The sequence below is a fragment of the Psammomys obesus genome, unplaced genomic scaffold (genome assembly GCF_907164565.1).
Source record: "Psammomys obesus unplaced genomic scaffold, mPsaObe1.curated_primary_1811, whole genome shotgun sequence".
NCBI classification, from domain to species: Eukaryota; Metazoa; Chordata; class Mammalia; order Rodentia; family Muridae; genus Psammomys; species Psammomys obesus.
The window spans coordinates 6,164,659-6,179,644 of NW_026585644.1; the positions used below are offsets into that span (position 1 = coordinate 6,164,659).

At 37.6% G+C, this 14,986-nt stretch overlaps 1 protein-coding gene across 2 annotated transcripts in view; it reads right to left on the minus strand.

Annotated features, from left to right (window-relative positions):
* Dgkb (diacylglycerol kinase beta) overlaps positions 1-14,986 on the minus strand; it is a 629,339-nt gene that overhangs the window by 350,916 nt on the left and 263,437 nt on the right. The window lies entirely within an intron of this gene.

Below are 14,986 nucleotides of genomic sequence, written 5' to 3' on the forward strand. Positions count from 1 at the left end.
CTCCAATCCAACGAAAACAAATTCAGCCAAGAAAACAGGGCATACAGATAATATCCCAACAAAAATGAAAAGAAAACAAGCAATGAAACAGGGTAAGATCTTCGACTCCATTACAAAAGGAACTAACATGCATTGGTCAATATTATCTATCAATATTAATGGACTCAACTCACCAATAAAAAGACACAGGCTAACAGAATGGTTACGGAAACAGGACCCAACATTCTGTTGCATCCAAGAAACACACCTATGCAACAAAGATAAACACTACCTCAGAGTAAAGGGCTGGAAAAATGTTTTTCAAGCAAATGGTTCCAGAAAACAAGCTGGAGTAGCCATCCTAATATCTAATAAAATAGACTTTCATCCGAAGTTAATCAAAAAAGATAAAGAGGGCCACTATATTCTCATCAAAGGAAAAATCCAACAAGAGGACATCACAATTTTGAATATCTATGCCCCAAATACAAGAGCACCTACATTCGTAAATGAAACAATATTAAAGCTTAAATCATACATTGATCCTAATACCTTAATAGTGGGAGACTTCAACACCCCACTCTCATCAAGGGACAGATCAACCAGACAGACACCAAATAGGGAAATAAAAGCACTCACAGAATCCCTAAATCAAATGGACCTAATAGACGTCTACAGATCTTTTCACCCAAACTCAAAAGAGTACACCTTCTTTTCAGCACCGCATGGAACCTTCTCCAAAATAGACCATATAGTTGGTCACAAAGGCCTCAACAGATACAAAAGGATTGAAATAATCCCTTGTATACTATCTGACCACCATGGACTAAAGCTGGACATCAACAACAACAGAAACAACAAAAAGCCGACATGCACATGGAAACTGAACAACTTACTACTCAATGACAGCTGGGTCAAGGAAGAAATAAAGAAAGAAATTAAAGACTTTCTAGAATTCAATGAAAATGAAAGCACAACATACCCAAATTTATGGGACACATTGAAAGCAGTGCTCAGAGGAAAATTTATAGCACTAAGTGCCTACAAGAAGAAATCCGTAACATCACATACAAACAACTTAATGGCCCAACTGAAAAACCTAGAAAAAAAAAAAGAAGCAGATACACCCAAGAGGAGGAGACGGCTGGAAATAATCAAACTAAGGGCAGAAATCAATCAATTAGAAACAAATAAAATTATCCAAAGAATCAATGAAACAAAAAACTGGTTCTTTGAGAAAATCAACAAGATAGCCAAACCCTTAGCCAAACTAACTAAAAAGCAGAGAGAAACCATACAACTCAGCAAAATCAGAAAGGAAAATGGGGACATAACTACAGACACTGAGGAAATCCAAACGATTATTAGGTTATACTACAAAAGCCTATATGGCACAAAATTTGAAAATCTAAATGAAATGGATAACTTTCTTGACAGATTCCATCTACCAAAATTAAGTCAAGATCAGGTAGAAAGACTGAATAGTCCTATATCTCCCAAGGAAATTGAAGCAGTCATTAACAGTCTCCCCTCCAAAAAAAGCGCTGGACCAGATGGCTTCAGCGCAGAATTCTACAAGACCTTCAAAGAAGTACTAACACCAATTCTCCTCAAACTATTCCATAAAATAGAAACAGAAGGAACACTACCAAACTCATTCTATGAAGCCACAGTCACTTTGATACCTAAACCACACAAAGATCCAACCAAAAAAGAGAACTTCAGACCTATCTCTCTTATGAACATTGATGCAAAAATACTCAATAAAATACTTGCAAACCGAATCCAAGAACACATCAAAGATATCATCCACCATGACCAAGTAGGCTTCATCCCAGGAATGCAAGGGTGGTTCAACATACGGAAATCCGTCAATGTAATCCACCACATAAACAAAATGAAGGAGAAAAACCACATGATCATCTCCTTAGATGCTGAAAAAGCATTTGACAAAGTCCAACACCCATTTATGTTTAAAGTCTTGGAGAGATCAGGGATACAAGGCACATACCTAAAGATAGTAAAGGCAATATACAGCAGGTCTATAGCCAACATCAAACTCAATGGAGAGAAACTTAAATCAATCCCACTGAAATCAGGGACAAGACAAGGCTGCCCACTCTCTCCATATCTCTTTAACATTGTACTTGAAGTCCTAGCCAGAGCAATAAGACAACTAAAGGAGATCAAGGGGATACAAATCGGAAAGGAAGAGGTCAAAGTGTCACTATGTGCAGATGATATGATAGTATACATGAGCGACCCCAAAGATTCAACCAGAGAACTTCTTCAGCTGATTAACACCTTCAGCAAAGTGGCAGGATACAAAATCAACTCAAAAAAATCAGAAGCCCTCTTGTATACCAAAGACAAAAAGGCTGAGAAAGAAATTAGGGAAACAACACCCTTCACAATAGCCACTAATAACATAAAGTACCTTGGTGTGACTCTAACCAAGCAAGTGAAAGACCTGTTTGAGAAAAACTTCAAGTCTTTGAAGAAAGAAATTGAAGAAGATCTCAGAAGATGGAAAGATCTCCCGTGCTCATGGATTGGTAGGATTAACATTGTGAAAATGGCCATCCTGCCAAAAGCAATCTACAGATTCAATGCAATTCCCATCAAAATACCAACTCAATTCTTACAGACCTTGAAAAAAAGATTCTCAGCTTCATATGGATAAACAAAACACCCAGAATCTCCAAAATGATCCTGTACAACAACAGATCATCTGGAGGTATCTCCATTCCCGATCTCAAGCTGTACTACAGGGCAACAGTAATAAAAACTGCATGGTATTGGCATAGAAACAAAAAGGAGCATCAATGGAATCGCATAGAAGACCCAGAAATAAACCCACAGAGCTATGAATACTCAATATTTGAAAAAGAAGCCAAATCCATTCAATGGAAAAAAGACAGCATCTTCAACAATTGGTGCTGGACCAACTGGATGTCTACATGCAGAAAAATGAAAATAGATCCATATTTATCACCCTGCACAAAACTAAAGTCCAAGTGGATCAAGGACCTCAACATAAAACCAGATACTCTAAATCAGTTGGAAAAAAAAGTGGGAAACAGCCTAGAACTCATTGGCACAGGAGACAACTTCCTGAACAGAACACCAACAGCACAGGCTCTAACATCAACAATCAATAAATGGGACCTCATGAAACTGAAAAGCTTCTGTAAAGCAAAAGACACTGTCATCAAAACAAATAGACTGCCTACAAAGTGGGAAAGAATCTTCACCAACCCTTTATCTGACAGAGGGCTAATATCCAGTATATATAAAGAACTAAAGAATCAGAAAAGCAACAAACCAAGTAATCCACTTAAAAAATGGGGAACAGAGCTAAACAGAGAATTCTCGAAAGAGGAACATCGAATGGCAGAGAAACACTTAAAGAAATGCTCAACCTCATTAGTCATTAGGGAAATGCAAATAAAAACGACCCTGAGATTTCACCTTACACCCATCAGAATGGCCAAGATGAAAAACTCTAGTGATAGCACATGCTGGAGAGGTTGTGGAGAAAAGGGAACCCTCCTCCATTGCTGGTGGGAATGTAAACTGGTTCAACCACTTTGGAAGTCAATCTGGTGCTTTCTCAGACAACTAGGAGTAGTGCTACCTCAAGACCCAGCTATACCACTCCTATGTATATACCCAAAATTTGCTCAAGTACACAACAAGGACATTTGTTCAACCATGTTTGTAGCAGCTTTATTTGTAATAGCCAGAACTTGGAAACAACCCAGATGTCCATCAACGGAGGAATGGATACAGAAATTGTGGTATTTTTACACAATGGAATACTACTCAGCAATCAAAAAGGAGGAAATCATGAAATTTGCAGGCAAATGGTGGGATCTAGAAAAGATCATTCTGAGTGAAATATTCCAGAAGGAGAAAGACAAACATGGTATATACTCACTTATATAGACCTATCAGATATGACAAACATAATGAAATCTATACACCTAAAAACGATAATCAAGAGAGCGGACATGGGGTAAGATGATCAATCCTCGTTTAGAAAGACAGATGGGATGTGCATTGAACGTGTGACAGGAGTCTACTGAGCGCATTTGAAAGACTCAAACTAGCAGTGTTTTCAAAGCAGATACAAAGACTCATGACCAAACCTTCAGCAGAGTACAGGGAATCATAAGAAAGAAGGGGAGTTAGTAAGATGGGGAAAGGATAGGAGCTCCACAAGGACCAAACATATCTGGGCACAGGGTCTTTTCATAGACTGACATTCAACCAAGGACCATGTATGAATATAACCTAGAACCTCTGCTCAGATGTAGCCTGTGGTAGCTCAGTAACCAATTGGTTTCCCATAGTGAGGGGAACAAAGACTATTTCTAACAGGAACTCAATGACTGGCTCTTTGACCTTCCCACCCCCCCAAGGGAGGAGCAGTCCTGTTAGGCCACAGAGGAGAGCTTCGCAGCCAGTCCTGAAGATACCTGATAAAACAGAATCGGATGAATGGGGAAGAGGTCCCCCCTATCAGTGGACTTGGAAAGGGTCACGGTGGAGATGAGGGAGGGAGGGTGGGATTGGTAGGGAATGAGGGATCGGGACATGGCTGGGATACAGAGTTAATAAAATGTAACTGATAAGAAAAAAACAAAATTAAAAAAAAGAGTATGGCTTAATTTCATTAGCAAATGAGTGAAATTTGAGTTGGTGACATTTACAGTTTTCAATAGGTTCTTACTGAATATCAGATTCAATGATGAAGGCTGCATAGATAACTATATGTAATGATTCTGAAACAAAATAAAGAAAATATAAATAAAATATAAGTAAAAATATTTTCTGTTGACCTTAAAAGAAATGTTTACTCCTTCCAATGTCCATCCCATTTGCCTTTCTGAGTGAGGATTGATCATCTTACCCAAGGACCTCCTTGCTTAGCTTCTTTAGGTGTACAGATTTTAGTATGTTTATTCTATATTATAGTTCTAGTATCAACTTATAAGTGAATATATACCATGTGTTTCTTTTTGCTTCTGGGATACCTCACTCACAATGCTTTGTTTCTAGTTCCCACCATTTGCATGCAAATTTCATAATTTCCTTGTTTTTAATTGTTTAGTAGTATTCCATTGTGTAAATGTACCACAATTTCTGTATCCATTCCTCCGTTGAGGGACATTTGGGTTGTTTCCAGGTTCTGATGAATAAAGGTGTTACAAACATGGTTGAACAAATGTCCTTGTATACTTGAGGAGCATATTTTAGATATATATTTAGGAGTGGTATAGCTGAATCTTGAGGAAGTGCTATTCCTAATTGTCTGAGAAAGCATGAGATTGACTTCCAAAGTGGTTGTACAAGTTTACATTCCCTACAGCAATAAAGGAGGGTTCCTCTTTCTCAATGGCATGTATTGTCATTTGAGTTTTTTATCTTGGCCATTCTGATGGGTGTAAGGTGAAATCTCAGGGTCATTTTGATTTGCATCTCCCTGATGACTAAGGAAGTAGAACATGTTTTTAAACAGGAAATAGGACAGGAGAAGACTCCTCCCAGCAGTGTAGCAAAGCAGATGCTGAGACTCTTAACCAATCTTTGGGCAGAGTGCAGGGGATCCTATGAAAGAAGGGGGAGATAGGAAGACCTGGAGGGGACAGGAGCTTCACAAGAAGAGCAACAGAACCAAAATAAGGGAGGCACAGGGATCTTTTCTGAGACTGATACTCCAACCAAGGACTATTCATGGATATAACCTAGAAACCCTGCTCACATGTAGCCCATGGCAGCTCAGTATCCAAGTGGGTTCTCTAGTAAGGGAAACAGGGACTGTCTCTGACATGAACTCAGTGGCCGGCTCTTTGATCACCTTCCCCTGAGGTGGGGCCAGCCTTACCAGGCCACAGAGAAAGACAATGCAGCCAGTACTTATGAGACCTGATAAGCTAGGGTCAGATGGAAGGGGAGGAGGAACTCCCCAGTCAATGGACATGAAGAAGGGAATGGGAGGAGATGAGGGAGAGAGGGTAGGATTGGGAGGGAATGAGAGAGGGGGCTACTGCTGGGATACAAAGTGAATAAACTAATTAATGTAAAAAATAAGAATTTAATTTAAAAAAGGAAATGTTTAAAGTTCATCTTATATGGAAATTCCAAAAGAATTAGAAGTTTTGGGGTGGCAAAGCTGATCAGTAAAAAGAGATTTTATGATTTTTTTAAGACATTGGTTCTAAACCTTTCTAATGCTATGATCTTTTAAGACAGCCTCCCTAGTGTGGTGACTACCCAACCATAAAATTGTTGCTACTTCATAGCTGAAATGTTGCTACTGTTATAAATTGTAATGCAAATATCTGATATGCAGGATATGTGTTATGCAATTCCCAAAGTGTCAAAACCCAAAGTTTGAGAACCACTCTTCTAAGAAAACAATATTAACTATTATGTTGATTTAAGTTAATAATTATAAAAATCTATTCAAAGAAGGCACTACTTTTTCCTTTGCTGAAAAAGAAAGATGACTTGAAAAATTAATAGATCAAGCCTTTGATATACGGATCATGATATTTTATATGTAAAATACTCATGGAATTCTAGAATAGCAATACACTCATTTTCTGTGAAGCATTTGCGTGGTGTACTTAAACCCCTTGCCTTAAGAGTAAAAATGACTAATAGTATCCAAATGCCGTCAAAAGAAAACACACTCATATTGACTTTAAAAAAAAATATTTTTGTCAACTTCAATGTCATCAGTTTTTAAATGAAGTTTATTTTAATTTTAGGTTAATTTTAGTTAAAATAGAATCATATCATGTTACCCCTTACTTTTCTTCCCTCCAGCTTCTCCCATGTTTTTTCACTCCTCTCCCTTCCATTTTCCCTCCACTACTCACTCAATTAATAGCCTCTTTTTCTTTGATTATTATTATTAGATACATATACACATATAAGTGTATATATGTATGCAGAAAAACATAAATTAGACCTGTTGAATCTGTTTTGATGTTTGTGTGTGTAGTTTCAGGACTGGCCATTTGAATTGGATAACCAATGATGGAGTTCATCTGTGGGAGAGGCCAATTATTCCTGCAGTAACAGTTCTTATGTGTTTATAGTTGTTTGTTTAGGGGTGGTATATGTGAAATTTTCTCCCTTCCATGTTTCCATGTCTATTAATATTGCCATTTTTCCTGTCTTGTTTAGTTAGTTGTTTCTTGCTGCATTTTCACACCAGACCTCTGGGTGTTCTGGATCTTACAGTCTTCTAGCCCTTATCCCATGATGTTCTATGATGTAGAAGCTTCTTTGTCACAGTATTTCTCTCTCTGGGTCTCAGTCAACCCTAGCAATATAATATTTTCTAGGTTCATACACTTCTCTGGAAATTTTATGATTTCTGTTTTTGCTTTCAGCTGAATAGTATTCATCGTGTATATGAAACATGTTTTCATTATCCACTCATCTTTAGAAGGCCATTTAGGTTGTTTCCATCATGAGCAGGTGGTGATGAATACTCCTGAAAAGGTATGCATGCAGTGGGATGGCTGGTTTCTTTAGGCATATGCCAAGGTATGCTATAACTGGGTCTCACCGAGGCTTTAGTTTTCGCTCTTTGAGGATTTTCCATACTGATTTCCAGAGTGTCTTCTAATGGAGAAACCCTGAGTGAATGAAACCCTGAATGAATGTCAGCTGTTTACATGAGCATAGCTATGCCAAGAGCCCCAATACCTCATGGGATAGCAAACATTTACCCGACGTGATTACGGGGGGGGGGGGGGCAAAGCCCTCCTCTGTCCATGTGTGGGTATTGAGAAACTGTCCATCTTTGCTTCATCCCTGTGGATATTTACAGCCTGAAGACTGCTCACCTAAAGAAATCGCTCCTACCTAGATTAGCTAACCCTGACTCCTATACCCAGCCATCTCCCATGAAGCCTGCCTTCTTTTATCCATCTGTATGCTCTAACACCATCTCCCTGTTCAACTGTAGATAATAAACATGCTGAACTTCCAGGATGCTAAAGCGTCTTCATCAGACAGCCTATCCCACTTGATCCCAGCTTTTCTGTGCCACTCAACTTATCTTTTCTCTGTTCTCTCACCGCCCCAGGTAGGCTATCCCATGAAACCATGAAAGACAAGGAAACACAGAGCACCAACAGTGAAAGAGGGTTCAGCTTCCCAAAAGCCATAACTTCTTGACAGCTGTTTTGTTGATCTTAGTCATTCTGACTAGGATGTGATAAAAGTCTCAAAGTTGTTTTGATTTGTAGTTCCTATGTGGCAGTTATGATGAACAAACTTTGAGGTATTTCTTAGCCATTTTAATTTCTTCTATAAAGAACTCTTTGTTTAAACACCTAGCTAATTTTTAATTTTGTCATTTCTTTCTTGTTTGTTTGTTTTGGTTTTTTAGTTTTTAGTTTTTTGTGTATTCTGAATAGCAACCATTTGTTAAATGTGTAGCTGCCAAACGTTCTCTTCAATTCCTTGGATTTCTTCTTCAATTGTTTTCTTAGCTGTACAACATCTTTTTAGTTTTGTTTTCCCAGTTGTCAATTATTGGCCTTGGCCTTAAATCCTGGACAAACAGAGTCCTATTCAGACATTTATTTTCTAAATCATTATCTTATAGGGTATTGTCTTTGTTTTCTTCTAAAAGTTTTAGTGTTTCAGGATTCAAATTGAGGTCTTTGACCCATGTGGGGTGACATACGCAGGTCTAATTTCTTCCTTCTGCACATGGACATCGTCTTCTCCCAGAGCCATTTGCTGAAGTCACTATATATCCTCCCTTTCTCTCCCTGTCTGTCTTATGATTGTTTCCTCTGTCAAGGAACAGCTGACAGAAGATGGCTCCTGACTGCATGAGCATCCAGTATCTGGCCCACAGCTCTGCCCATCTTCCTGGGGAGACTTGCTGGGGCCCAGGGACACCCAGCTCCAGCCTCTGGCCCATGACTCTATCCACCTCTTGAGGAGGGCGGCCAGACCTCAAGATCATCCAGCCTCTGGCCCATGCTCCTATACAGCTTCCTTAAGAGGGCTCACAGGCCACAGGAATATTTCCACTTAAATCAGGGACAAGACAAGGATTCCCACTCTCTCTGTATCTCTTCAATATAGTACTTAATGTTCTATCTAGAGCAATAAAACAACTAAAGAAGGTTAAGGAGACATAAATTGGAAAGAAAGAAGTATTGTTATTCTCAGATGATATGACAGTATACATAACTGACTCCCAAAATTCTACCAGAGGCCTCATCAGCCGATAAACACTTTTGTCAAAGTGGCTGGAAACAGAATTCACTCAAAAAAAAAAAAAATCAGTAACCCTCCTGTATACAAAAGACTAAAGGGCTGAGAAAGAAATTAGGGAAACAACAACCTTCACAATAGCTACAAATGACATAAAATATCTTGGTGTAACTCTAACCAAGAAATTGAAAGATTTGTGTAACAAGAACTTCAAGTCTTTAGAGAAAGAAATTGAAGAAGATCTCAGAAGATGGAAAATCTTCCATGCTCACGGATCAGTAGAATTAACATAGTGAAAATGGCCATTCTGCCAAAAGCAACCTACAGATTCAATGCAGTTCCCATAAAATATACCAACATAATTCTTTAAAGACCTTGAAAGAATAATTCTCAACTTCACATGGAAAAACAAAAATCACAGAATAGCTAAAACAATCCTGTACAATATCAGATCTGGAGGAATCTCCATCCCTGATCTCAAGCTGTACTATAGAGTAATAGTAATAAAAACCTCATTGTTACCGACACAGAAACATACTGGTTGATCAATGGAATTGAATTGAAGACACAGAAATAAACCCATACACCTATGGACAGCTGATGTCTAACAAAGAAGCCAAAACCATACAATGACAAAAAGAAAGCATCTTCAACAAATGGTGCTGGTCTAACTGGATGTCTGCATATAGAAGACCGAAAGTCAATCCATATTTAATATCCTGCACAAAACTCAAGTTCAAGGAGATTAAGGATCTCAACATCATACTAGATGCACCAAATCTAATAAAAATAAAGTGAAGAATAGCCTTGAAATCATTTGTACAGGAGTCAACTTCCTGAACAAAATGCCAACAGCTTAGGCTCTAAGATCAACAATTAATAAATGGGACCTTATGAAACTGAAAAGCTCTGGAAGGCAAAGAACAATATCAATAGGACAAATTAGCAAGCAGCCTACAAAATGGGAAAAATCTTCATTAACCCTTCATTAACATCCAACAGAGGGCTTGTATCCAAAATATATAAACAACTCAAGAAATTAGACACCAGCAAACCAAATAACCCAATTACAAAAATGGGGTATACAGCTAAACAGAGAATTCTCAACAGAGGAATCTCTAATGCTTGAGAAGCACTTAAAGAAATGTTCGGTGTCATTATTTATCAGGTAAATACAAATCAAAACAACTCTGTGATTTCATCTTACATCCATCAGAACGGCTAAGATCAATAACTCAAGTGACAGCACATGCTGGCGAGGATGGAGAAAAGCATAATGCTCCTCCCTTGCTGGCGGGAGTGCAAACTTGTACGACTACTGTGGATATCAATCTTTAGTTTTTTTTTTTTTTTTCAGAAAATTGGGAATAGATCTACCTCAAGACTTGGGTTTACCACTACTGGGTATATATCCAAAAGATGCTCCTCCATATAACAAGGACACTTGATCAACTATTTTCATAGCAGCTTTATTTGTAATGGCCAGAAACTGGAAACAATCTAGATGTCACAACTGAAGGATGGATAAAAAAAATATTATACATTTACAAAATGGAATACTACTTAGCTATTATAAACAAAGACATCATCTAATTTGTAGGGAAGCAGATGAAACTAGAAAACTCAGGATGAGTGAGGTAACACAGACCCAGAAAGCCATGCATGGTATATATTCACTCATAATTGGATATTAGCCATAAAGTACAGGATAAATATACTATAATCTACAGTCCCAAAGAAGCTAAGAAACAAAGAGGGCTCAAGGGAGGATGCTTAAATCTCACTCAGAGGGGAAATAAAACAGTCATTGTGGATGGAGACAGTGAACTGGGTCAGGGAGGAGATGGGAAGCAGATCAGGGTGGGGACAAGAATTAGAGAGAGCAGGAGAGAGATTACCAGGTGAAAGAATGGAAATCAGAGGTGGGGCCATCTCTGGGACATGAGAGAAACTTAGGATAGGGGAGGCCCCAGGAAATATATGGGGGTCACTTTAGCTGAGACTCCTGGCTAGTGGGGATTTAGAGCCTGACGTGGCCACATCCTGTAGCCAGGAAGGACTTCCAGTGGAGGGATAAGGACACCAACCCACCCACAAAATCTTCAAACCAAAATGTGTCCTGCCTACAAGATGTGCAGGGACAAAGATGGAGCAAAGATTGAGGGAATGGCCAACCAAAGACTGGCCCAACTTGAGACCCACCCAATGGGAGAGAACCAGTCCTGACACTGTTAATGTTACTCCGCTATGCTTGCAGACAGGAGCCTAGCATAACTCCTCTGAGAGGCTTCACCCAGATGATGGAAACAGATGCACAGACCCACAAAATATTATAATTAGATAACAATGCAAAATTATGAAGTTATTTCAAATTACACATAAAAACTACTAATATCTTCTTCTGAACCCCATGAGCACCTGACCCACGTTTGTACAGACCCTCCCACACACATATACACATAATTAAAAATAAAAATAAATTAAAAAATAATCATTGCCAGTGTGTTACACAACTTAAATAAGTGGTTTATGGAAATAATACTCCTACAAAAAAGAAAATCTTCCTGAATTTTAGACTCTAAAAAGAATTCTTAAATAAGATACTAAAAATATTGCCATAAGAAAATTATACTATTAAAATTGAAACTATTTTATGCCAAAAGGCACATCTAAGCAATCAAAAAGATTACATGTTCTAATTAAATGTCTGAAAATGGTTGTATCTTATATGTACAGTTAACATTGATAGCCAACATAAGAGACCTAGGTGGCCAAAGAGACCAAAATTTTAGGTGAACATATTAATAATTCGATTCATCGATAGCTTATAGTCATTTGTACAGATGATCGGTATCATTAGTCATTAATTACAGTAAGATTTGATTACATACCTGTTACATTGAATGCAATTAAGACAATCCACAAGAGCTGGAAAATATGAGAAACTTGGCTACCCATTCATCATTGTTGAAAATGAAAAACTGCTAAGATATATATATATTTTTGTTTCTTAAAATGGTAAATAGATAGTTGCTACATAGCACAGAGAGTCTATTCTTAGAATTACATTAAAAAATAGGATATACATATATAAAATATACACATAAAAGTATATTTATAATTCTTCAAGCTGAAAATAATCAAATAATAATCAAATGAACATTCATTAAAAGGGCAATGGTGGCACAAAACTTGTGGAAGTAACCAATCAATATCTGATTAGACTTAAGGTACACTTCACAAGATGGAACCCATATTTAACACTCCTAGGTGACCAATCAGTGACTTAGAGTAAAACAAAATACTACTGGTCTAAAATACAAGCAACCAGAAAACCATGCATTCCTTTTTGTAAATAATTGTATTTTGTATATAAGACACAAAAGACTCTACCAGAACCTCCTAGCGATGATAAACACTTTCAGCAAACTGACACATTACAGTATTAACACACCCAAATCAGTAGTCTTTCTATTAAACCAAGGACAAAATCATAGAAAGAAATTAGGGAAATAATCTTAGTACATTATCCCTACAAAATAAAAAAAATATCTTCGAGTGAACCTAACAAAGAAGGTGAAAGACATCTAAAATGAAAATTTTATCACACTGATGAAGAAATTGAGAAACACCAGATGATAAAGCTATGCATTTATCACCTACCTATCAACCATCTATCTGTCATATATGGACTATGTGTCATCTATCTATCAGCTACCCATCTTTCATCTATCACTATCAATCATCTTTCTATATAACCCATCTGTTAATCATCTATTTATCCATCTTTCATATATCTATCTTATATCTTTCTATTCATTATCCATCATCCAGCACATGAAATAGTAAAGCATAAAATCAGCCAATAGGAAAATCCACATAAATACCACACACAAATAATGAAGGTATGGGGTGATAGGATGTGAATGAAATGAGACCATCATACATTTATGATAAAAATATCAAATGAAATAATGATTTATAAACTTATCTTTGAGTTTTATGTTTAACATATATTTACTATCTGAACCCAAAGTTCTTCAGTGCATCTACTGCATAATAAATATCCAAAGTATGAAGTTTACATGTGAATGCCTTAGTTTTATTAGGCAAAAACTTGGAAAAATTACATATGTTAAGTATTTTAAGCATTAACTGGATTTTGTATGCATGCATATCCAACAAAAACTACTCTAAAAACAATGATTGGTGACAGGCACTTTAGAGCTTTCATAAACAATCAAACAAACAAATACTTTACATTGTGTGGTTCCTCAATTTAAAATTTCTTGGAAGATAAATGTTCAGAGAGGTGAAACAGACATTTTCCAGGCATACAAAGTTGAAGAAGAATCTGCTTGTAAATGAGCAGAGAGGAAAGAAGGGAAATGTTCTGGACTCCAATTGGGAAGCAACAGCAACTTTGGGGAGCTCTGAGTTAAGTAAAATTTATCTCATTTGTTTATTAAAAGAATGAAAGAGAAAGGAAAAAAAAAATGTTTGTCCGCCACCCCCGCCCAATGGCAACACAGAGAACACGTGGATGGCTGTCCTAAGAAAGGGAAAGACATGTGTTTGCTCATCTGCCTTGATATTTCAGAGAAATGTGAAATGAATATTTCCGTTCTACCTCACAAGGAACACATAGAGAATATTCAAACTAACACTAGCTGGGGGAGCTAGAAGCAAGGAAAATTTTTAACATCCAGCATGTAGACACAAACTATTTTGTCTAATGACAGAACAACAGTTCTGGCCAACTCCTGAGCCTAGTCAACTGTGTCTGCCCATCATCAATAGCAGCAAAGAGAGCCTTCCATACACAACCTCTGCTCAGAATAGTAGCTGAGCAAAGTGATTAGTTCTTTCCTAACAGAGACAATCTGTGAAGACTAAGGGAAGCAAGTATCTTTTCAAATGTACAAATACCATTGTAAAGGGAAAAGGGGGTGTTATTTAAACAAAAGGAAATAAGAGACTGCCAAAGGAAACTAATAGCTTATACATGGGAAGGAAGATCTACAGGTTTCCTGATAATGAATTTACCTCAATTCCCATAAACTCAGTGATTTACATGAAGACAGAGATGGACAACTGAAGAGCTAAATACATGAAAACAGAAATGAAAAAATAAAAATCTTTTACAAATACAAAGGATGTTCCTGGTAACGACTCTCATTCACCATACAATGGAAAGCCCCTGCCAAAGCTTTTAACAAAGAGAAGAGTGAAAAAGAATGAAAAGAGGAGGAGAAAAAGGAAGAAGAGAAGCTGTTCAAATTACAGATGCAGAACAAAACTTATCTGTTTGATGATGACATGATATACAGAGAAATACAAAATTGGGGAGGGGGATCCTAACATTCAGTAAAGGTACAGAATAGATAATTGTGCTAGTCTGCTTCTCTGTTGCTAAGACAAGTGGTGGCTGAAACAAAGTAGGAAGGGGGAAGGATGTATTTGTCTTATAGTGTGGTTACAGTTCATCATGCAAGACAGGCACACATGCATTAACCTGGAGACAGGAACTGAAGACGGATCACGGAGGAATGCTGGCTATGGGCTTGCATACTCCACACACATTCAGTTTATTCATACCACTTGAAACTTGCCCTGGAGTGGCTCCTCTCACAGTGAACTGCGCCCTGTCACATCAGTCATCAGTCCAGGCAATGCCCAATGGACAGGCCTGTAGAAGCCAATCTGATAGAAACAATCTTCAACTAAAGTTCCTTTCTCTCAGTTATAT